A 26135-nucleotide genomic window follows, 5' to 3' on the forward strand; every position below is an offset into this window, starting at 1 on the left:
TTCATTAATTCTCATTTTCATCTCTGTAATAGCTTAAGGGCAAATAAGAATATGTTTTCTTCTAGAACTATTTATTTATGCAAATCCTTAATGTCTGTTTTGTCAGCTATTTCATAAACTACACATAAGTTTTATTCTAGCCCAAGATAATACAATCTCATCAAGTCGTACAAGCAAATCATCAGTCAACCAAAGTGAATGATATCTTAAGTATAAATGGGGAACATCCAAATTAGAGGGAGAAAGAGAGTGAGGAACCTAGAGAAAACATTAATTCAGAGCAAGATTGAGACTTTACATCCAGCCTTGAGAAAGGGGTTGAATGTAGGTATGCAGTGGCAGGAGCACAGGGAAAACATGTGATTGTGTATGTCCATATCCCTGCTTAAACTATGTACAGTATAAAATATTGCTTATCTTTTTATATGCTATTATTGAAACCTGCACTTTGCATTAAAATATACTAGGAGTAGCATTACGTGGTTCACTTTTCCAAAAAATGATTACTCACAGCTATGGTTTAAATAAATGAAACAAATTATTGTTTTTAAAGTCAGTTTGCCGTTGAGTTATGATTGATGGATAGTGATACCATGGTAATTGGCGTAAGAACCTGAAAAAGAGAAAAGAAAAGATAAGAAATACATGTTTCTTTTAATAAAATTGTAAAACACATGAAATCCTAAATCATTTAGGAGTCTTTATAGCAGAAAATATATACTGCCTTCTACACTGAAGAAGCCCCAGAAGGTTTCATGCTCATTTTATCTGTTCAACAAGAAATACAACCAGACCAAAACCAACTTTCACCGAGATTTAAAGTATGGAGTTCCAAACAAGTCTTGTGATGGAGACTATGTTTTTGTTTTGTTTTCTTAATATTCTACCCAGTCCACAAATTATCACTGACTGAGGAGAAGCGTATTACTTTATAATGTTTAAATTCCAGATTAAAGGAGGAATATATTGAGGAGACACTTAAATATCCACTTCTGTATATCATTAGGAATAAACTGTATCTGTACTGGACTAGTAAATTATTTCCTTACCCTTAGGAGTCTTCTTCTATCAGACAAAGGACACCATCTTCCTTAATTTTTTTTCTTTTCTTCTTAAAGAAGGCTTTTGTCAGATTAGCAATGGCTCTTGCTTTCAATCAATCATAAAGGGCTTCATTCTAGGGTAGATGTCAGTGATAAATTTATGTCAACCTCTTTAGTGATACTCATCTCATGTTACTGATAATGGTTAACTGTGTCCTATGAACACAGTTATGCATAGCGTTTATTACCAGAAATCAGTGCTTACCTGCCAACTTCTTAAAATAAAACAACAGAATTTAAATGTACATATTTTTAAGGCCTGCCTGGTGGTGCAGTGGATTCTAACTCCTCTCCCTTGATGTGGGAGGAGGCTCTCCCTGCCCCTGCAAAAACCCACTAAGCTATTTAGTTCCGTCTCCCCAGCACTTGAATTAGAACTCCCCACACCCCAAGCACATAAATCAATTCTCTCCTCCCAACATGTCTCTTTGAAGGGTGGTATCTATTGATGATAGACGTGTTTTCTCCTGAGACAGCATCATGGGCTCATCACACACATGTCCCATGCCTGGGAATGACATCTCCATAAGGATCCTTTTCATTTTTTCCCAGGCTTAGGGGAAAAAAGAGCAAGAGTGTAGGATTGCCCCTTCTCTCAGGATTGGAGGACAACAGCACCGGGGGGGGGGGTTCTGGATGCCCCTCTGAGGTTTAGCAGGGTGGGGTGGGGACAGGAAGCAGCAGTGGTTACAGAACTAGTAGAAGTAGCAGGTCCCCAGCTTACACTCTGTGCACAGGGATGAGTGCTTTAGGAGGGAGTAGTGACTGCTACACGTACTGGTGGACCAAGCTGTCCCTCAGCCCATACAGCAGCTCTGACTGGCAGCCCATGAAGGCATGGAAATGCAGGAGGGCAGCCAAGCCGGAGGGGGATTTCTCTGTACACTACCGTTTGCCCACCATAGACACCAAAAAGGGTTGAAAAGCCTGTAGTCTGTGTGGTAAACCTGTGGAGTTGTTAGGTTTGCAATAAGATATTGCCTGGTAGAAAGCACCACACCTGGCAGTGTTTTCAGGATCAGGCTCTTACACTGTAAGGAGCTATTCGCCTACAAAACATAAATTTATGAATAAAACTGCTTGTTTCTATTCATTCTGACAAATATCTAGCCTTGTTCTTTGTTATGGCCATAGCCACAGGTGTGCATGACACTTTACAGACAAAGATGACATGGCTGCTTTTTTAGTCCACATTCCATGACTGTGTTTTCTTATTGATACTTCTTCTTTCCCCTTACACAATTATTCACCTTTTAAACCCATCCTTTACTCCTTGATCTGAATAGCTTTTGCAGTTATCAAATGCCTAGTTTCACTGTGGCATTTAATTACCTGCAAAAGCCATTTATTGCCACATATATAATCCTGAGCCATGAACATTATCCCTTAATTAAAGCCAACAACATCCAACATGTTGGCTGGCATATAGAACACTCCTTAGACACATGATTCACAACTCACTAGGATTGAAAATTTAAACTTTCAATGCCAACAAGAAATACGTTTTTGTCACAGGATTCCCTCTATTGTCATCTAATCTTGCTATTACAGGAATTGCTTCCCATTTCCTTTATATTCAAAACACACCATCTTTGCTTAATTATAGCACTGCCTCTTTTTAGGGAGAAGTCCTGCTCTATTATTCTGTGGCCAGAGAAGGCCTCGAAATACAGCAGAAGCTTAGTCAGGATGTGCAGTAATGCAAACACCTGTTAATGATCATCATGAATAGTAAAATTTCATTTCATTTTTTTTTTTAGAAATTATTTTAGAAAGAGCTGGGTGTGATGTTTAACAGGAGTCTGAATGTCTCAGAAAAAAAACACCAAATAAAAACTGCTATTGAATAAGCATTTCAACACAACTGAATATCAGTATTGCAGCATAAGGGAGAATAAAATATCAGAATGTAATAGTACTCCCACACTGAGTTACACAACATAGACAGTGTTTCTACCTGGCAAAATCAGTTAGGTGGGAGTTTAATCTTTATTTCATTTCACTATGCCCAATTTTATCAGCTACTTAAGGGAACAGGCAAAATTAAAAATAATTTCTGGAGACACTGTTATGGGAATAATTTGAACACTGATTCTTTTTCCTGACTAAGTTCCATAGTCTCAATGAATACATTACTCTGCTGTCAACATAGCAGAGAATCAACCAGGTCTACTAACATTGTGAATGAAGTCTTTCCCCTATAAAGCCATGTTCCTAATTAATTATGCCCCTCAGCCACCATTAAAAGAACTGGGTTGTCAGTCTAACTGAAGGCCTCTGGAGGGCCAGCGCAGCAAACTACAGTGGCCAGCACTTCTGCTCTATCCCTACCATATGAATGTATATTAGTTGCCTTGTCCTCTAAACGAGAGATGATCCAAAACTGGAATCTCAAATCTGAATCCATAGAAATGTCAGAGGCTGAACGGGTACCGATGGGGAATCTGCTGGTCCAAACCTGACCCTACAATTTTAATTCTAGTTTGTTTCCAAATACAGAATGGGTTCACTTTCCAATTTCACTTTAGATACAGATGAAGTTTCACGACATCACCCCATGATATCAGACATCTTGAAGGTCAGCTGACGGTAAGGCTGTGTCTACACTACCACTTATGTCAGCAAAATGTATGTCACTCAAGGGTGTTAATATTCTACTCCCTGAACGACATAAATTATGACAGCATAAGCGCTAGTGTGCACAGCACTATGTCAGCAGGAGAGTGTCTCCCACCAACATAGCTTCGGCTGCTCACGGGAGTGTTTTTTTTATGCCGTCGGCATAGAGCATGTTCACCATACATACTGGTACAGCTGCGCCACCGCAGCACTGTAAATGTAGACTTGCCTTTAGCTTTCCACCATTCGGTGTAGTATAATCATTATGAGATCATCTAATCTCATACAATTTCCACCATTTTCTTTTGAAATTTCTCAAGAACTATTCATGAGATGGCAGGATGACTCCTGATGCTTTTCCTGAAGGGTTTGGCTCTGCCCATTTCCTTGAAACAGCACTGCCAAGCAGGTACTACTGAGACCCTAATAATTATTCCATATAATAGTTATATAAGGAATTATCTATTGTTATAATGCTCTTACTTATTATTTTTATTAGCACATTGTGGGAACTAGTGTAAGTGCTGAACAACATTCAGAGAGACAGAAGAACGTACATTCCAGGATATTCTGGGTCTATAGACTATGTGAGCAATTTGTTGTAAGAATTCAATCACAGATATTAAAAATCCAAGTTCTGTTGGTTAGTTTTGATAGGACACAATCACATGTTGTGGTTTTCGCTGGTGGCTGCTCTGACAAATTTTCCAAAAATATTTGATTGACTTTAAGAAAAACAAATAAATATGTACATATACATGCCCACGTCATTGTAATTTATTTATGTACGGTATTTATTTTTGCAATAATACAAATAATGTACAATTGTATTTTGGTGCCCCGGGCCCTGCTGCTTCCCCCACATTGCCCTCAGCTCCTTTCTGCAGCCTCAACCCAAGGCTTAACCCACTCCTTGCCTCTTGACCATGGCACCTGGTAAGGCTAGCCATCCTGAAGCCTGGCTGTAGTAGTGGGGAGGGCTGAAGCCCATAGCCCCACCACCCTGCGGTCTGGACCCCAGAGCCCGCTGCCAGAGCTCCAAGGCTGAATCCTGCACCCAGAGTTCCTCAGCTGAAGCCTGCCACCGGAGCCTCTGGCTAAATCAGGAGAGGGGGCTGAAACCTACCCCTGAAGTCCCGCAAGTAAAGCCAGGATGGGGGGCGCTGAAGCCCTCCTCCAGAGCCTCTGGGTGCTGTAGGGAGGGCCTACTGCTTTGCCCTTCCACTCCCCATCTCTGCCCAGGAGGCTGTCATGGCCACAGGAAAAAAGCCACAGTGGCTGCATTTGAGAAACATGGCGCTAGATGGCCATGGTCATCCCTTCTGAATCCCCCTGTTCATTGTCTTCCTTCCTGGGTCATGCAGAATACACTAAGCTCTATATTGCTCTCAACATGCGCATAACAGTTTCAGCTCTGGATTATGACAGTGACTATAATCAAATCTCACTCTTCAGGACTTCAGATGGTCACCTGCAAGTTCCAGGAAGGATTTTTTTCTCCAATGCACAAGTGGCCAGATGTATTTCTCTTCTTGCCTTCCTCTGAAGCACCTAAGCATGGCCATAATTGGAAGACTAGTGCTTCAAGGTAATACAGAGCATCCTCTTTTCTAGAAGTTTGGCTCATGCATCTTTCTTACATATTCAGGGTCAAATTGATCACCAGATTTAAAGTTGGGAAGGACTTTTCTCCAGATCAGATTAGCAGAGACCATGTAGCAGTTTATTCATCTGAGGACTGAAATGTGTTAGTCTAACTCAAGTTATTGGGCCCACTATCACAGCATCTGGGTGAGATTTAATGATCTGTGATATGCAGGAGATGAGATTGGAGGACCTAATGATCCCTTCTGGCATTAAACGCTATGAAAATAACAAATATTACTTAAGTTTCTGATGTGAATTTTTGAGTGTGAGTTATTAGTTCAAATTTTGCTTTCTGAGGGTATGTCTAGACTACGAAATTAGTTCGATTGAATAGAAGTCGATTTTTAGAAATCGATTTGATACTGTCATTTGTGTGTGTCCCCACTAAGCGCATTAAGTCGGCAGTGTGCGTCCACAGTACCGAGGCTAGCATTGACTTTTGGAGCATTGCACTGTGATAGCTATCCCACAGTTCCCACAGTCTCCGCCCCCCATTGGAATTCTGCATTGAGATCCCAATGCCTCATGGGGCAAAAACATTGTCGTGGGTGGTTCTGGGTACATGTTGTCAAGCCCCTCCTCCCTCCCTCTGTGAAAGCAATGGCAAAAATTCGTTTCTCGCTTTTTTTCCTGGGTTACCCGTGCAGATGACATACCATGGCAAGCATGGAGCCCGCTTAGCTCACTATACGTCTCCTGAGTGCTGCTGACAGATGCGGTACTGCAGTGCTACACAGCAGCAGCTCCTTGCCTTTGCAAGTTGGCAAAGACACTTACCAGTCATACTGTAACATCTGCTGCTGTCATGGGTGCTCCTGGACAACCTCGGTGAGGTCGGTCAGGGGTGCCTGGACAAAAATGGGAATGACTCCCCAGGTCATTCTCTTCTTTAAGTTTTGTCTAATGGAGATTCAGTCATGCCTGGAATATCAGGCAAGCCTACTAAAGAACCAGAAAGGCAAACGGTCACTCCGTGTCAGAGCCCCAGACGTCCCGCAGAAATGATGAGCTGAATGCCATTCTTGGGGCTGCCCCTACAACAACCCCAGCTGTTGCTTCCCTCTTCCCCCACCCCTCCCAGGCTACCTTGGCAGTTATCTCCCCATTTGTGTTATGAAGTAATAGAGAATGCATGAATTTGAAACAACACTGACTTTATTGCCTCTGCAAGTAGAGATCAAAGGGGGGAGGGGAGGGCGGTTGGCTTACAGGGAAGTAGAGTGAACCACCATTCTGCACTTGTTTAGCCTATAGTTGGACTGCTCCTTACTGCTGTCCAGGCTTCATGAGCCATGGGAGCAAGGGGTCGGCTGGGGGAGGTGCGACCGCACAGTGCTGCAGACTGGGAGAGGAGCCTGAGGCAGAAGCTTCCAGATGGCATGATATTCCTGGCAGGCCTGAATCTCCATTACACAAAACTTAAAGAGAGAATGACCTGAAGTCATTCCCATTTTTGTCCAGGCGCCCCCGACCGACCTCACCGAGGCCGGCTAGGAGCACCCATGTCTGCCCAGGCGCCCCCAACCAACTTCACCGAGGCCATCCAGGAGCACCCACGGGACAACGATGATGGCTACCAGTCATACTGTACTGTCTGCCGTCCACAAGGCAAGGGGATGCTGCTGTGTAGCGCTGCAGTACCGTGTCTGCCAGCAGCACCCAGGAGACTCATAGACTTTAAGGTCAGAAGGGACCATTATGATCATCTAGTCTGGCCTCCTGCACAATGCAGGCCACATGCGGTGACAGTGAAAAAAGGTGAGAAATGATTTTTTCCCATTGCTTTCACAGAGGTGCGGGGGGATGACAACATGTACCCAGAACCACCCGCAACAATGTTTTTGACCCATCAGGCATTGGGATCTTAACCCAGAATTCAAATGCTTGGCGGAGACTGCAGGAACTGTAGGATAGCTACAGTCATCAGTCGCCCCTCCCTCCATGAGAGCAACTGCAGACAATCGTTTCATGCCTTTTTTCCACACAGACGCCATAGCACAGCAAGCATGGAGGCCGCTCAGATTGCTGCGGCATTTATGAGCACTGTAAACAGCATGCGCATCATCCTGAAGTATATGCAGCACCAGAACCTGCAAAGGCAGGTGAGGAGGTGATGGCAGCAACAGCAGGGCGGTCACGAGAGTGGTGAGGACATGGACACAGACTTCTCTAAAAGCACGAGCCATGGCAATTTGTCCATCCTGGTGACAATGGGGCAGGCTCAGGCCATGGAATGCCAATTCTAGGCCCGGGAAACAAGCACAGACTGGTGGGACCGCATAGTGTTGCAGATCTGGGATGATTCACAGTGGTTGCGAAACTTTTGCATACATAAGGGAACTTTCACGGAACTTTGTGACTTGGTTTCCCCTGCCCTGAAGCACAAGAATACCAAGATGAGAGCTGCCCTGACAGTTCACAAGTGGTGATAGCCCTCTAGACACTTGCAATGCCGGACAGCTACCAGTCAGTCAGGAATCAATTTGGAGTGAGCAAATCTACTGTGGGGGCTGCTGTGATCCAAGTAACCAAAGCGATCTTTGACCTGCTGCTATTAAGGGTAGTGACTCTGGGAAATGTGCAGGCCATAGTGGATGGCTTTGCTGCAATGGGACTCCCTAACTGTGGTGGGGCGATAGATGGAATGCATATCCCTGTCTTGGGAGTGGAGCATCAAGGCAGCGAGTACATAAACTGAAAGGGGCAGTTTTCAATGGTGCTGCAAGCACTGGTGGATCACAAGGGACATTTCACCAACATCAAAGTGGGATGGCCAGGAAAGGTACATGACACTCGCATCTTTAGGAACTCTGGTCTGTGTCAACGGCTGGAGCAAGGGACTTACTTTCCAGACCAGAAAATAACTGTTGGGGATGTTGAAATGCCTATAGTTATCCTTGGGGACCCAGCCTACCCCTTAATGCCATGGCTCATGAAGCCATACACAGGCAGCCTGGACAGTAGTAAGGAGCAGTTCAACTATAGGCTGAGCAAGTGCAGAATGATGGTAGAATGTGCCTTTGGACATTTAAAAGCGCGCTGACACAGTTTACTGACTCAGTTAGACCCCAGCGAAACCAATATTCCCATCGTTATTAGTGCTTGCTGTGTGCTCCACAATATCTGTGAGAGTAAGGGGGAGACATTTATGGTGGGGTGGGAGGTTGAGGCAAATCACTTGGCCGCTGATTACGCGCAGCCAGACACCAGGGCGATTAGAAGAGCACAGCAGTGCACGGTGTGCATCAGAGAAGCTTTGAAAACCAGTTTCATGACTGGTCAGGGGGTACGGTGTGAAATTTTTGTTTGTTTCTCCTTGATAAAAACCTGTCCCCTGGGTTCACTCTACTTCTCTGTAAATAAGCCACCCTCCCCTCCCCCCTTTGATCACCACTTGCAGAGGCAATAAAGTCATTGTTGTTCAAAATTCATGCATTCTTTATTACTTTGTCACACAAATGGGGGGAAAACTGCCAAGGTAGCCCGTGAGGGGTGGGGGAGGAGGGAAGCACCGGGTGGGATGGTGGAGGAGGGGAGGAGGGAATGACAAGGCCACACTGCACTTCAAAACTTATTGAATGCCAGCTTTCTGTTGCTTGGACAGTCCTCTGGAGTGGAGTGGTTGAGTGGCCGGAAGCCCCCCCACCACATTTTTGGGCGTCTGGGTGAGGAGGCTATGGAACTTGGGAAGGAAGGCGGTTGGTCACACAGGGGCTGCAGCGATGGTCTTTATCCTCCTGTTTCTTGTCCTGCTCAACAATATGCTGGAGAATATGAGTTTGATCCTTGAGTAGCCTGAGCATTGCTTCATGCCTCCTTTCATCACGCTGACGCCACATCTCCTCTCGCTGGTCCCTCCTGTCCTCTCGCGCATCTCTCCTGTCCTCATGTTCATTTTGTGCTTTCCTGCACTCTGACATTGTCTGCCTTCACGCATTCTGCTGGGCTCTTTCAGTGTGGAAGGACTGCATGAGCTCAGAGAACATGTCATCGTAATTGCTTTTTTTCTCCTTCTAATCTTCGCTAGCCTCAGGGATGGAGATGATAGGGGGAGCATTGAAACATTTGCAGCTGCGGGAGGGAAAAAAAGGGAGAGTAGTATTTAAAAAGACACATTTTAGAGAACAATGGGTACACTCTTCCATGGTGAACTAAGCTGTTAACATTACATAGCACATGTGCTTTCTTTACAAGGTTGCATTTTGACTCTTATATTCTATTTTGACTATTATACAAGGTCTGCTGGTTTGGTGTGAGATATCACACACGCAGGGCTGGTGGGCAAGAGAATTCAGCTTGCCGCAGCCATGGTAAGCCACGGTCTTTTGGCTTCTTTAACCTTCATAACATGTGGGAAAGATGTCAAGCAGCAGCACCCTCATGTCCCATACCAAGCACCCGTTGGGTTGGCCATTTAAAATGGGTTGGCCATTTAAAAGGAGGGGCTGCAGTTTTCGGGTTAACATGCAGCACAAACCCAACTAAAGCCCTCTGCCCCACCCTATTCTCTGGGATGATCGCTTTACCCCTCTCTCACCGTGTGGATAACATTGGGGATAATTTCTGTTCAACCACAGGCAAACAGCCCAGCAGGAACAGCCACCTCTGAATGTCCCCTTAATAAAATTCCCCTATTTCAACCAGGTGACCATGAATGATATCACTCTCCTGAGGATAACACAGAGAGATAAAGAACGGATGTTGCTTGAATGCCAGCAAACACGGGGAACATACACTGCCATGTTTTGTTATGCAATGATTCCCAAGTACGTGCTACTGGCCTGGTTTGGTAATGGAGGACGGAATAAGGATGCCCTCCCCAGAAACGTTTTGCAATGGCTTTGGGAGTACATCCAGGAGAGCTTCACTGAGATGTCCCTGGAGGATTTCCATTCCATCCCCATACACGTTAATAGACTTTTCCAGTGGCTGTACTGGCTGCGAATGCATCCCAAGTCTTCAGGGCAAATTAATCATTAAACATGCTTGCTTTTAAACCATGTACAATATTTACAAAGGTACACTCACCAGAGATGCCTTCGCTTCCTTCAAGGTCTGTGAGCCCGCCTTGGGTGAGTACTAGCTCCAGGGTGATAAATAGTTCCTGGCTGTCACAGAAAATGTTTTCTCCACTTCCTTGCTGTGCGTTAACTTCAATGTCATCTTCCTCCTCCTATTCCTCATTCCCTAAATCTGCATCCCTGTTGCATGAGAGTCCATTGATGGAGTAAAAGCACAGGGGTGAGGTAGTTGTAGGAGCACGCCTTAGAATGGCATGCAGCTCATCATAGAAGTGGTATGTCCGGGGCTCTGCCCCGGAGCGGCCGTTTGCGTCTCTGTTTTTTTGATAGGCTTGCCTCAGCTCCTTAAGTTTCACGTAGCACTGCTGCGGGTCCCTGTTATGGCCTCTGTCCTTCATGCCCTTTGAGATTTTTTTCAAATATTCTGGCATTTCGTCTTTTGGAACAGAGTTTGGATAGCATAGATTTGTCTCCCCATACAGCGATCAGATCCAGTACCTCCCGTTCGGTCCATGCTGGAACTCTTTTGCGATTCTGGGACTCCATGGTCACTTTTGCTGATGAGCTCTGCATGGTTACCTGTGCTGATCAGCTTTCCATGCAGGGCAAACAGGTAATGAAATTCAAAAGTTTGTGGGGCTTTTCCTGTCTACCTGGCCAGTGCATTGGAGTTGAGAGTGCTGTCCAGAGCGGTCACAATGGAGCACTCTGGGGATAGCTCCCGGAGGCCAGTGCCATCAATTTGCGTTCACACTACCCCAAATTCGACCCAGCAAGGTTGATTTCAGCGTTAATCCCCTTGTCAGGTAGGAGTACCGAAATCGATTTTAAGAGCCCTTTAAGTCGACAGAAATGGCTGCGTCATGTGGACGGGTGCAGGGTAAAATGGATCAAACGCTGCTAAATTTGATCTAAACTCGTAGTATAGACCAAGCTTGAGAAAGATCTGTCTGTTGCTGTGAATATTTGTGCCAATAAACACATTTACTAGAATATTTGTTTGAAGAAAAGAGATAGAAGGCATAAATACAAATTCAAATTTTTATGCCATCATATAATCACTGATTTTTTTTATTTAGGAGGCACTCAATTCCATCCTGTTTCTGAAATTAGGGGAATCTATCGTTTTCTAACACCTACCTGTAATTTTTTATTCCATAGTACAAATTCCTCTGTTTGCTTAAACTCTGGTGGTGTTAAGTTTTACATAATAATCATGGTTAAGTCTATTTATTCCAAAGGCAAAAACAGTCAGAAATGTTTCTTACAAACTTTGTCACGGGTGTAATAAATTCATCAGCTTATGCCTGCATTACATCTTTTTTAATATTTTTAATTTGTTGATGCATTCTCATGAGTAATTATTTCAAAATAAACACAACTTTAAACTGAGATGTCACTCTCAACTACAAAAAAACTTTCTACAATTAAAAATTTGAACCTAATTAATCTTCAGCATAACGTCACTATGGTTCCTATGTACTTTATTCAGTCAAGGAATTTTAGGAGATGACATCATGTCTGAGAAAGTGTCATGCTATGCAGCAAAGATTCCTTGGCCAGTTAAAGTAGCTCTCTGAGGTGGTACCAGCACAGTCATGCTGACAGAAAGTATAGTTGTCTACGCATGGACATAATTTTTTATTTTCCTTAGATGTAAAAACATTAAAGGAAACAGCTTGATAAACAGCATAATGTAGACTACTATGATATGAAAACAGGCTGATTCCCGATGCGCATATGGTACTCTTTGCTGGATTAGGAAAGAACAGTCTTATTGATACATTCACTGTGGTAGTCTGGCTGTTAGAGACTAAAAAAAAAAGCTAGTAGAAGATTAGCAACATCTATGATGGTGAAAATAAAATGTAACAAAAGGGTTGTTATGGCTGTCAGAAAAGACCAAACAGTTCTTGATCCAGACTGGTTAAAAGAGGTCTGCAAACAAAGCAGGATCATCCGTCATTTCAAACAGTCTTGTGATCAGACCGAAGTGAGATAGCAGCTGCTTAAATAGAGTTAACAAGCCAGACACTTCAATCCCAATAAAAAGCTACTGTACAGTATGTTGTGGCAGTTCATTTTTAAATGAAAGTCAGCTTTCCAGCTGCAAACAATTTATACGATCAGAACTTCCATAAAACCACTGAAATGTTAATGCTCACTTCAATGCTTGTGAAGAAACTAAGCACATATTTTTAGGCTACATTTAATAATTAAAAACTCTTTATGAACTTAGTTTTGCTCAGGCACATTTCTGCCAAGTAATGTTTTTAGGTGATCACATTAATTTTTATTGAAATCTGGTAAAATGCATGTTGAGTCGCTGTGGGTTAAATGTTTTATATATATATATATATACACACACACACATCAAAATCCGATATAAATTACAGTTGTTTTCAAAAGTTAACCAGACCTGTCAAGACTCCCATCTGCAACAGAAATATCCTATATTAGGGATTCAGCCTCTGTTTTTCACCAGTCTTCCAGATCCATCTGTCCAAGCCATGCTGAGGAGGTCAGATCCAGCATCTGAAGTATACTCTGCAGGCAGCGCAACAAAGTGAATTGCACAAGTCTGGTAAATTTCACATTACTAACCTGCAGCTTAACTGTAAAGTGAAAATTACCAGGCTAATAAATTTCACTTTGAAGCCTGCTGTACAGGCCTAACACACTGTGACTTGGAGTACCATGAGAGCTTGGGGGAGGCGAACAGAGACGAGACCAGAGAACAGCAAAGGGCAATTTAGCACATGGTGCTAGCTCAGCCAGTACACTGCTGGAATATCACCACCACAAATAGAAGATGATTTTGTTTGACCACCTCACCAGTGCTCTGCCCATTAATCCATCTCCCCTGGTAATACTTTTAATATTCAGATTTATGAGCAGCTGCTAAGTGACATTTTAAAAAACTGGCTAGAAAAATGTTTCCTTTTTTTCCTCCCTGATGTAGAATTATTTCCTTTCTGCACAAATTGTATTTGAAGTGCAGAAAAAGCATGCTATGGTAATGCAAATAATAATATTTAAGACCAGGACAAGTGATAGATTAAAGGATCCAGGCTACTGCATACTATCACATTAATAATACAGCCATTCCAAACTCATATCAATAATACTCATTTCAATAAAACTCATATCATATCACATTGTAGTCTTACCTTTCTAATGCGATGGATGTGCCCTCTCCCCCACACTGCGGCAGCCCCCAAGCTGGAGCTGGGAAGAAGGGGGGTCTCTCCCCTCTCTCCTGCCACAGCAGCCCTGGAGCTGGGGATGGGAGGGAGGGGCAGCCCGGCAGCCGCAGCCCTGGAGCTGGGGAAAGTTGCCTCTATCTCTGGCCGCCACAGCCCTGCACATCCCAAAATTCCCACCATCTTCTCTTCTCACCCCACTGCCCAATCCCACCTACCTCCTATTCCCCGCAAGGCCACCACCTCATCAGGGCCAGACACCTAATTAGTGGAGCCACGACTGCACAGCTCCACTAATTAGATGGGTGGCCCTTCATTCTTTTGTGTGAGGCTGCCCAAGTGTGTACATTAGAGGGAACTATTCGCGGACCACCTGAATGGAGCTTGCAGACCACAGTTTGAGAACCTCTGCCCTAGACTACAACTCCCAGATGTTTCCCTTTTGCCTCTCACTTCTGACTTCCTTCCCTCTCAGGGAACTCTAACAGTTCTTCTGCACCAAACACTATATGTGTCTAAATTCACTCAGCACCTAAATTTTCAGGGTGAAAGTTCCCTTGGAGCTTTGAGTTTCTGCCTCTGAGCATGCACACTTCTGCCTCACTCGAGGTGTCTGGAGACCTTTTTCTCACCTAAGTCCCAGAGAGATTCACGGACCAGGGGAATTTTGCATTTTGCCACCTAACTTTCATTCAGAACCTGATCTGGTAGGTGTGTTTGGAGGCTGCCTACTGGACTGAGTCCCTTTCAGAATACTGGCTGGAGGAGGTGCCTACATTGTAACTCAATGATTACCATACTCACCCAGTGATTACCATACTCACCAGGCAGTCAGCCCCAGCAATAGACGGAGAAGCAGCTTCATGTCCACATTCTGCAAGGTAGAAGAGTAGGGGAGAGCTAACCCTCCCCAGTAACCAGAAGCACCATCTTCACAGAGGGGCTCATCCTGAAGATGTTCCCTTCCATAGCTTCACTAAATAAGGATACATCCTCATTGACAGCTTTGTGTGGGAAGGGACAAATACCTCTATCCATCAGCCTCACCCTTCAATAACTCATTCACCGGGGAAAGTGAAGAGGAGGAAAGGAGCCCTCATGGCACCATGAGAGAGAAAAAATAGTGCATCAGATCCTTCCACGTGGTTTTTCTTGCACTGGAAGCTGGGGGAAGGCCAAGGTTTGAGCAACTGAAACATTCCTTTTATGATACCACCACAACAATGTTTCCTGGCTAGCTAGGAAGGGGCTTCAGGGTGAGGAAAGACCTAGTCTAAGGGACTTAGCTCAATCATAATATGAAGAGATGTGAAGGCTCTCATCGGGGATGACACCACCATGCACAGAGGTGACAGACACAATGACTGATACATTCCTTTGACTATTAACTGCAAATTTCTATAGTCTGCACTATAACACTCCAAAGCAAAAGGCATTGCACCCCCAGACCAACTGTAACTGGGGAGGGAAGGCTGAAACTGGTTGGGCAAGTAAACTAAGAATGGGATTGGTGGGTGTACTGGAACCCATTTGGCTGGAAGAAGGGTTGGAAAAGGAGCTGGGGAAAGCTGGAGAGACTGGGAGTGGCTGGACAAGGAGTAGGGACTAGGAACCAATGTGGGGGGAGGGAACGGGGCAAGAGGAAGAGATACAGATCAGACAAGGAGCTGGGCAATTACGAGAGAACTGAGACTGGCTGGGTAAAGAGACTGGGGCAAGAAGCTAGGGAAAGGCTGAGTGGGGAAACTGTGATTAGATGAGCCTGGGGAGGGAGACTAAAATTGGGATGGGGAGGGGATCCAAACTGACGAGGAGTCAGGATGGGAAGAACTCCGTCTACCTGGGCAAGTAGACTGTGACTGCAAGGAGAAGCCTGAGGAGTGGAGAGTGGAATTAGGTAGACAAGGAGAATGGGCCCAAGACAATGAGTTAGACATGGAGAAGACACAGGACTGGCACAGGGACAGATTGAAGGGGATGGGGTAGAAGGAGATCAAGGTTTGGGAGCAGAGGCAGAAGAGTCTGTGCCCATTTGTGCACACTCCCCTCTAGAGCATGTAATGGACCGCAAAATTCCTTAGTCTCACCATTCCTCTCCTGTCAGCAAATATCTGTGACACCCACTGGCAAAACATGCAAGCCCACTCTAGTACTTGTCCACATAAAGAACGACAACCTGCTTCATCAACTCAAGTCATGCATTTAGGGACTAACAACAGTGATTTTTGCTAAAAGCTGGTTACGTATCAGTTGGAAATGACAGAGGGTGAGAAAGACCCAGGTGTATTTGTTGCTCATAGGATGACAATGTGATGCAGCCATGAAAAAGACTAAGACAGTCCTAGGATGCATCAGGCAAGGTATTTCCGGTAGAGACAGGGAAGTGTTAGTACCATTATACAAGGCACTGGTGAGACCTCATCTGGAATACTGTATGCAATTCTGATCTCCCATGTTTAAGAAAAATCAATTCAAACTAAAAAAAGCACAGAAAAGGGCTATGAGGATGATCCAAAGAATGGAAAATCTACCTTATGAAAGGAGAGTCAAAGGGCTTGGGTTGTTTAGCCTAACCAAAAGAAGGCTGGGGGAAGATATGATTGATGTCTATAAATACATCAGAGGGATAAATACCAGAGAGGAAAAGGAGTTATTTAAGTTAAGTGCCAACGTGGACACAAGAACAAATGGATATAAACTGGCCATCAACATGTTTGGGCTTGAAATTAGGCAGAGTGAAGTTCTGAAACAGCCTTCCCAGGGGAGCGGTGGGGGCAAGAAACCTAACTGGCTTAAAGACTGATGGGGATGGTATGATGCAGTGGTCCCCAACCTTTTCGTCTGGCGGGTGCCAGACAAAGGACCGTGGCGGCATTCAAGCATCCGCCGAAATGCCGCCGAATTTCAGTGGCATTTCGGTGGCAATGCCTCTCGATGATGCCGCTTGCTGCCGACAAGCGACGCCATCAAGAGGCGTCGCCGCCGAAATGCCGCTGAAATTCGGTTCCATTTTTGGTTCTCTCTGTTCTCCCTGCACCTCATTTCCACCTCAGTGCAAAATAGGGAGACACCCCCTGCCCTCAGAGGGATGTTGTGAAGATAAATTAATTAATGCTTGAGAAGCATTAAGATACTATAATGATGAGCACCATAGAAAAGCCCAGGGTGAAATTAATAAACCTATCTTCAAAGCAAGGTTTGAATAGTGTGGATGAAATAAGGCATGGATGCACACACCAACAAGCAGAAATCAGAATATTGAATAACTGCTTATTAAGTGAGCACTGTCCATTCTGTGCACTGATTGAGGTGGGGGTCCTCTTGAAAAAATAGTAAGCAATCATGTAATTAAGCACGGGTTCATAATTCATTCAGACAAAGGGACTGAATTTAAGTTGCACAGGGAACCTCAATTCAGGCATTTTCTAACTTGTGATTTCTTGACTTTGCAACCATAATGATTTTTTTAACATAGTGGTTTTGTGTTTATGTTGTGCAGGATTAGAAGCCATTGTTCTATTTATTTTTATGAATTATCTGTAATCTACCCAAATTTGCTAAATCCAAATCTCCAGAAAGTTCAGATGACAAGGGAATCTCTGAAATTAGGGAACCTTAAGAACTCAGTTGAAAAACCTTCCTTGCCAAATGTACTGAAACATAACTGTCAAACACACCAAAAACCTTGTAAAATGTTACTCTGCTGTAGGCCATAGAATAGAGCTGTAATAAACTCTGACCCATAAAAAGTCATGTAAACATTATAACCTGTTTTTACTAGCCCTTCAAGCGCCAGGAGCAATTGATCTTCTACAGCTTGGCTCTTTTCAGCTTCCAAGTCTCCATGAGAATCCAGGGGTGTTCAAGCCCCTCTGGCTTCAAAGGCCAAAAATAGGAGCTGGCTAGAAAGTTGTCAGTTATTTAGTTATTCACCTCAGGCAGATGTTTGATATTTCCAACAGCAAACAACTAAAATCAAATCACATAAGAAAATTATTTTTCATTGTTAGTCATGATAAATGTCCATGTGATCTTGAGCTGCTCCCCAAAATTGCTATATCTTCTGCTATTGGAAAGAATACAAAAATGTGCTAAATTTAGTTAAAATAGTTGTATCCCTACTTTAGGGGACTCTGGTCACTGAGAACAATATCCCCTTAGGTTCAAAGCTTTTGTTTGCTTTGGACAAAATACTGCAGTCCTTAGTCTTCAGGAGAAACTCCAACTTGCTTTCATGGGAATTTTGCCTGAGTAATGATTGAAGGATTTAGCTTTCTGTGAACTTCATGAACAAACAGCATAAACTTTACAGTTGTTGATTGCTGCCAAACACTTTCCTCATTATACTGTTGTGGGAAATCAGCCATACTATAAAGTCCTGTTTTATGCCTTCAATAACCTTAATGAAGTGATTTAGGCTTTCGATATTCTATTTTTTTCACCTCCTAAGTGGGAGCTGCTCCTGCTGGCCCAGAAGAACTTCTAAATATAAACACTTAACAATGGAGGTATGTATGACACAGATGGCTACTAAGAAGTTATTAAAGTGGCTAAAAACTTATAGTCCACATGCATCCGACGAAGTGGGTATTCACCCACAAAAGCTATGCTCCAATATGTCTGTTAGTCTATAAGGTGCCATAGGACTCTTTGCTGCTTTTACAGTCCTCACAATGTGCATATACAATAATATATGCACAGTTTTGCTATTGTTTAATATTTTGTATATCCCATTCCTCCTATTGCAGAGAGACTGTTCAGAATTCAAAACACTCATCCCAGTTTCATGGCTTGCTTATCTTTGTCTAACAGGTTGAAGCAAAACTCCAAATCGGAACAAACCAGAATTTGGGGGCATTTGAAATCTGGATCCAGATTTGAATTTGTGCAGATCTGTTCTCAAGTGTTTCCTAGCCCTTGAATCAGCAAGCCCTCCAGGAGTGGAACTCTATAACTTCAGTGAGAGTCCCACATGTAGACAGCTGGCAGGATTCATCCTCAAAAGTGAAATTCTGACCTCTTAAAGTTAAAAGGTATGTAAGAAAAAAAGTTCTGTATGCTGTAAGAGAACAATATTTGTTCAAACTGCTTCTTTTTGATTTGGTGCATGCAAACCTTGGTTCTAGTAGTCTAATGATGAGAACAGGGTACTAGGTGTCTAAAAATTGGGGTTCTATTCTTGGATTTGCTACCAATTCTCTGTGGTCACTCTTTCAAACTTGAGTCCCTAAATCAAAAACTGAAATAAATGGCTTGAATTTCAGACATTCTCAGAACCTACAGTACCCATTGAAGGCAGTGGGAAAATGTTGCCTGTAACTGCCTACCATTAGGTACTCAGGTTTAAATATTTTGACTGCATTTACCTGCTTCAGTTTCCCCATATCTAACACATCAGTAATGTGAAGTTTAGTTCATTAATGTTTCCAAAAGTAAGATTCTCAAATGGAGGCACTACAACAACTACAGCATTGCAAACTATAGATACTGTATAATAAATTAGTATGAGTTGATTGCACAGCTTTATTCTTTTTCTATAAACAGTTACATTCTGCTCCCACAGTATTTGGAAAATTAGATAAAACAAATAATTTTGTCTTCTGGTCACAAATTGTTTTGAATTGTTTTTGAATTATTCTTAAGAAAATCATTAAATGACATTGATAGTGGGAATCTAAAAAATCATGGCTGCATTTTCACTGTTTTGGGGCACTGCCTAACTGATGCAAACATAGATGATATAATGGACTCTGTTTAAATGTAACTGTTCTTAAAAACCAGTTTTGTACCTGAGATCCAAACTGTGTGCTGACATTTTATTCTGGCTGGTGAGAAACCTAATTTGTGCTGTAAAACCTGAGGAGCCCAGGGAAAATGTGGCATGAGCAGTAAGTTTTAAAATTCCAGTTTTACAATATCCTAGAATACGTGAACAAATCTAATCTATTCTTTGTTTTACGGACCAAAAGTCTCCCAGGGCGAGTCACAAATCCATGTGATGTCCTGAAGAACTAGATCTGACCTTTGGATTTTTGATTCAGCTGAAACCTGGCAAAAATCTCACAGAAAGCTCCCCACTGGCTGCATATCTTAGTGGTCTCAATTACATATGTTATTCCAGCTGAGGTCAGTGGCAACTCATGCTTGCAAAATTAAGGTCTCTTTGTTTCAGATGATAGCATGAAAGCAAAACCTGCTCTAGAGCAGTATATTGCACTGAGCATTCCATCATTGCAAACACCTCAGTGTACGCTGATCTGAAGATCTGCACTTTTGAGGAAACGTTTGAATAGTGGTTCATCCTGTTTGAGTATAGCGGCTTCTCATCACTTCTTCAAATACATAACCCATTCCAATTTTTAGAAATAGCATATATAGAACAGGGAGCAGAATTCTATCCTTAATTATTTTTGATGTGTCTGATGCTGACATTTATTTTCACCAACAAAGTGTCTTTTTAATGCTACAAAAACCCCAAGAAAATTATTAATTTCTTGTAGTTGAGAAACCTGGGAAAGTGACATGCCTAAATTCACACAGTTGCCATAAACAAAATAGAGAATGCCCTGCAACAAACTAAAGTGAAATCGAAAACACATTTACTGAAGTGTGAACTCTACAAAGTAAGCAGCTCTCCAAAGCTGTGTATGATGATGTGAAGCAAGTTTGAGCTGATTAAAACTCAGCTTCTAAACAGAAAACCAGTTAACTACTTCTGGAGAAATTAGCAACATATGGAACAATGACATTCCATCAAGTTATACCTATAGGGTTCTTTCACAGGCACTTCTGAGCAGGTCACTTGTTTGTGCCTTTGTGCTAGCTTAACGATGTTCTTCTAAATGCCCTTGGCTCCAGAACATCAGAGAATTTTAGAGCCAAAATAAACCACATTCTTCATGTCAAGTTATTTTACATTTCCCATCCAGTAGCAATTTAATAACATTCAAGCTGAAGGCCCTCAACTCCTCTGTGGGCGGGCTGAAATGTGACTTCATTACACCAAGAAATAAACTTACAGTGGAAACTACTTTTTTTGTGTGGCCTACTGCATATTTAGTTAACATTAATCACCTCCAGCTGCTTAATTTGAATCAATACCATGGTGTTTTGCAACATCCCTTCCTTCCCAAGCTGCTTTGACTGCACTACAGACTGAGCTTTGTAACATCAGGACTGCATTTGAAAAACGGGAGTTGCCTGAATACCCTGAGAATATGTAACAAAAGCAAGATAATGACTGAACATTAATTCCTGTTATAAAACCAGCCCACCTGCCATGATGGAACTGAATGGCTGAGAAAGAATAGCAAGGATATTGGCAGTGTAATTAGGTGCCTTTGCCAGTAGGTCAAACAACATCATTCTATTGGAGCCAAATAAAAAATTGGAAATGCTATGTGGCAATATATAGCTTTGTTGGCTAACCGACCAGAAACAAAGCATCCTATCTTATTTCAACCAGACTATATTCTCTACAGCTAATCAGTATATTCATAATTATATCCATTCATTTTAGAAATATCACACTTTTTCAGGCTACATCTCACAAATTACATTAGCTCAAATCACAGATGTGAATGTCCAGTTTGTTTGTTTTGCTTTGTTATTTGCATGTGTTTCATTTTCATTGTTCTGTTTGCTGCCCTCTGCATCCTCTTCTTCAAATTTACACTTGTACAACAACAAAAAAAACATTGTCCTCATCCTACATTCCCTGATTGACGTTCTAGAGTTATATGATTTATGCCTAAAGTTTTGAAACAGAGGACTATGCAGCGGGGGAGGTTTAGGTTGGATATTAAGAAAAACTTTTTCACTAGGAGAGTGGTGAAGCACTGGAATGGGTTACCTAGGGAGGTGGTGGAATCTCCTTCCTTGGAGGTTTTTAAGGTCGGGCTTGACAAAGCTGTGGCTGGTATGATTTAGTTGGGTCCTGCTTTGAGCAGGGGGTTGGACTAGATGACCTCCTGAGTCCCTTCCAACCCTGATATTCTATGATTGTATGACTTTGAAGCATGCTGTAAAGCTTTAGGAACAAAGAGTACTATACAAAATGCACCCGCAATTAGAAAACGAAAAACTTGATTCATTTCACAATCGACCATTGAAAGGAGTATTGTAAACAGAAAGAGGGTGGAAGTGGATTCTCCATCACTGACAATTTTTAGATCAAGATTTAATGATGTTCTAAAAATATCTTCTAGGAATTCTTTTGGGGAAGTTCTATGGCAGTGATTCTCAAACTTTTGTTTTGGTGACCCCTTTCACACATCAAGCCCCAACCCCTGAGAAAAGGGCTGGAACGGGTCTTTGACGCTGTGCAGGCGGGCAGCCAATCAACAAAGGCCTGTAGGGAGCCAATCAGGGAGCCTACATGAAGACTCAACTCCTTTGTTGGGGGAGTGGTTAACAGCAGTCTTTGGGACTCACATCTGCCTCAGTGGCCAACCGCAACCCACGGTCTCGCCTCTTAGCTCAGGGGCAAGTTGCAGTCTGTATTGGCCACCGTCTTCTGTGGCCAGGTGCAGTATAAGGGGAAAGGGGGGGACCCAGGCCCACCCGCTTCTCTGGATCCTGGCCCAGTCACCACCCCCAGTTTGAGAACCCCTGTTCTATGGCTTATGTTATACAGGAGGTCAGACTAGATGATCACAATGGTCCCTTCTGGCCTTGGGATCTATGAATCTATGAAAGAACTCTCCAAATTAACCCATTGTGAATGTGCTGTGATCAAAATTCTCCCCTTTTCCTGGGGCTTTTCTTTATTCCTAAAAATAAAATAAATCTTTCCACCAGAACTTGGCATCTTCCTATGGTTTACGCCCATGATCCCTCTGTTCCTGTCCCTATCTGACTCTGCCTTAGAGAGATACTTAAAGAGCACCAGAGAAATTTGCAGTTTTGTAACTACATCAAAGTAATTACACCAGTGAAAATATTCACAAATTTTCCTACTACAGACTTTTTAATACATGTACTGCTAGATTGGAGTGTTGCGAGGATTGGCTATTGTTTTTAGGTTATCATTTTTGTTACCTTGTTAAGTACTGGCATAACATTAATAGTAATTAGGATTTAGCATTTTGTGGCCACTGTCTTGATTTTGCTTACTGCCCACAAAAACAATTTTAAAAAAATGCTAAAGGCACAAAAACTTTTATACTAATTCAAGATTTCAGCCCATAAATTTCAACCTCAGCAGAATTAACAGGACCGTCCTGATTTGGCAAGTGAGTCAGGTGAGTCCGCAGAAACAACTCTGCTTCTCTATGAAGAGTCCCAGCACATGAGGACCTCTCTAGGACCTCACCAGATCTCCCGATTGTATAGGGACAGTCCCAATTTTGGGTTTTTTTTCTTATGTAGGCACCTATTTCCCCCACCCCGTCTTGATTTTTCACACTTGCTATCTAGACCTTTCACAAATATGTTAATCTGTAACTAACTGTAGCAACCTTATTGGCATGAAGGCGTGAATGGAACCTCTCTTCTTTCTAATACACTGCTTTCTAATACACTAATTGCACTGCTTTCTAATACATTCCTAAGTGATAGAAGCCTGAGGCAATCAGGCTGATTTGGGTCACCACTAACTTTCACTTGTCCCTAAGGATGTAAAAAATCAATATTAATTTTAATTAGGTCTGTCGACTAATCACAGTTAACTCACGTGATTAACCAAAAAAATTTAATCGTGATTGAAAAATTATTCTCTATTAATCGTAGTTTTAATTGCACTGTTAAACAATAGAATACCAATTGAAATTTATTAAATACTTTCCTACATTTTCATATGTATTGTATTCTGTGTCATAATTGAAATCAAAGTGCATATTATTTTTATTACAAATATTTGCACTGTAAAAATACTATTTCTTTTGGGTTTTTTATAGTGGAAATATTTGTAATAAAAAATAAATATAAAGTGAGCACTGTACACTTTGTATTCTGTGTTGTAACCAGGGGCGGCTCTAGACCCCAGCATGCCAAGCAGGCGCGTGAGGCGGCCGTTTCCCGGGGAGGGCGGCATTTGGCTCCGGTGGAGCTCCCGCTGGCATGCCTGCGGCAGGTCCACCGGAGCCCGGGACGAGCGGACCTGCCGCAGGCAAGACTGCGGCGGGTCCCCTCTTCCCGCGGCTCGGTTGAGCTCCCGCAGGCATGACTGCGGCAGGTCCGCTCGTCCTGGGCTCCGGTGGACCTGCCGCAGGCATGCCGGCAGGAGCTCAACCGGAGCCGCGGGAAGAGGGGACCCGCCGCGGGACCGGGGAAGGGCGGCGCAGCGCTCCGCGCTGCTTGGGGCAGCCTACTTTCTAGAGCCGCCCCTGGTTGTAACTAAAATCAATATATTTGAAAATGTAGAAAGCATCCAAAATATTTAAATAAATAGTATTTATTATTGTTTAACTGTGCAATTAATCGTGTGACTAATCACAATTAATTTGTTTAATCACACGATTAATTGCGATTAATTTTTTTATTGCTTGACAGCCCTAATTTTATTCAGAGTTATGCTAGTGCAGGTAATGAAGAATGCTTTCCTTAGGGGGATGCATATGAGTACTTTATAAGGTAACAGAGAGACAAGGTGGGTGAGGTAATATCTTTTATTGGATGAACCTCTGCTGGTGAAAGGCAAGTTTTTGAGCTTACACAGAGCTTTTCTTCAGGACCATGGTAACACACACTTTACGGCAAAGGGACTTCTGTTTCCATCATTACTTAAATAGTAACTGTGATGGTCTCATTTGGTACCACACAGAGCTATTTGAACTGGTTGCTATTGTGACAGTTCTTTTAAAAAAACACCTCCCATTATACAGTTCGGTACATTTTTTTCGGTTTGCAGGTCTCTTCAGTAACCCCCTATATTGCCTCTTCTGCTATGCCCTGCTTTTCTTCTAATTTTTACTATCCGCACAGGCTAAATTCTGTCCTGCTCTACCACTTTATTATGCTACGATAAACTAGAACAACATTTTAAGTCAGGGATATTTTGGGCTCTGAGAAACTAATTTGCATGCCAACTCAGACAAAATGGAGTCAATGCCAAATAGCACAACCTCATACCATACATGGAAAAGAAATTAGATGTGAGGTAACTTTTCTTTTATATTATATGTCAGGGCTCCTCCAACTTTTTAATAGTGTGGACTTAACAGGTTCTCACATGGACCACATCTCTTCCCAGCCCCTGAAGAAAGTTTCCATAGTACTGAGCTCCATATTCCAGACAACTACATTGACAAGGAGTAAAACTTGTGCAAGAAGAAATATATATATTTTATTGATTGGGAGCAGAAAACTTTTCACTTTACAGAGAAGTAAGTTACTTTGGCCTTTTAACAATTTTTGTAATCAGGCACAGTGGCTGCATGTTGCACAATCCTGAAACAGATCCTGAGGAATAACATTTGAAAATAATTTAAATTGTTCTCCTATCTGCACACACATTCCACCTGAAGCTAAACGAAGCATAAATGATGGGCTATTTAAACTATTTAGGGTCATTTCTGTAATAAACAGAGCAGAGAAACACAGAACCTTTACTCATTTCAAAAATACAGATTAAGTTGCCTTTCATGCTGCTATGACAGCACAATACATAAATAAATGAGATTACCAAGATGATTTTAAATTTGTTTGTCATATTAATTTTCCTCATAATACATTTCATAAGACTGTATAGCTTTCCTAGGAACAGACCCTTTAGCATTTGAGATACATACTTACCTAAACTAACTAGATTATTATCCTCTGGCAAACTAAAGACATTAAGGCTGCTTAATTAATAATTAAGCTGTAATTTTGGCAACTAATTTAATTTTACATCATTGTTGAGTGCAGGCAAAGCGCACAAATGTAGGGCCCAATCCTGAGGGGTCCTCAGCACCAGGAGCTCCACCAAAGCCAGTGCGAATTAAGGATGCTTGGCACCTTGCAGGATCACGTCTCTAGACCACATACAGGTCTGCATCTGAAATTGGCTGTAATGGCTTCAAAGATGAATATTTAAAAAAAAAAAGAAAATAAGTGCTCAGGCAATTATTTTCAATTTAAATACAAAAATGTTTTGCGGATTACCGTAAATATTTCCTGCTAGGTACTGTTAAATGTTTCTGTCTACATTCCACTTTCTTACACTACAATCCTATAGTACTATACACTGATTCTCTACACTCTTATTTTTATTTGATTACTTCTGTCTGTAAATACACATGGAATTTTTTTTCCATAGAGCTCTCTGGCTGACCATACTGAAGGGAGACCAGGACTGGTGTTCCCCATAGTCTAGTGAAAACTGATATATTAAACAATAGGAATTATCTTTAACACCAGCCTTCTCCTCATTCCTGCAATCTTCAGGGTACAGGGAAATGCAGGCTCCCCTCTACCTCAATACATAGAAAACCACAGGACAAAGGTGGTTCCTCTTGGGCAGTAATATTTTGCACATCCATTTTCTCAAATTTTAATATGTCCCACTCCTCCTAATCACCCCACTGTTACTCTCCATGTCTCCAAGACATCAACTTCAGTGT

This window comes from Mauremys reevesii, linkage group 1, assembly GCF_016161935.1.
Source record: "Mauremys reevesii isolate NIE-2019 linkage group 1, ASM1616193v1, whole genome shotgun sequence".
Taxonomy (NCBI): domain Eukaryota; kingdom Metazoa; phylum Chordata; order Testudines; family Geoemydidae; genus Mauremys; species Mauremys reevesii.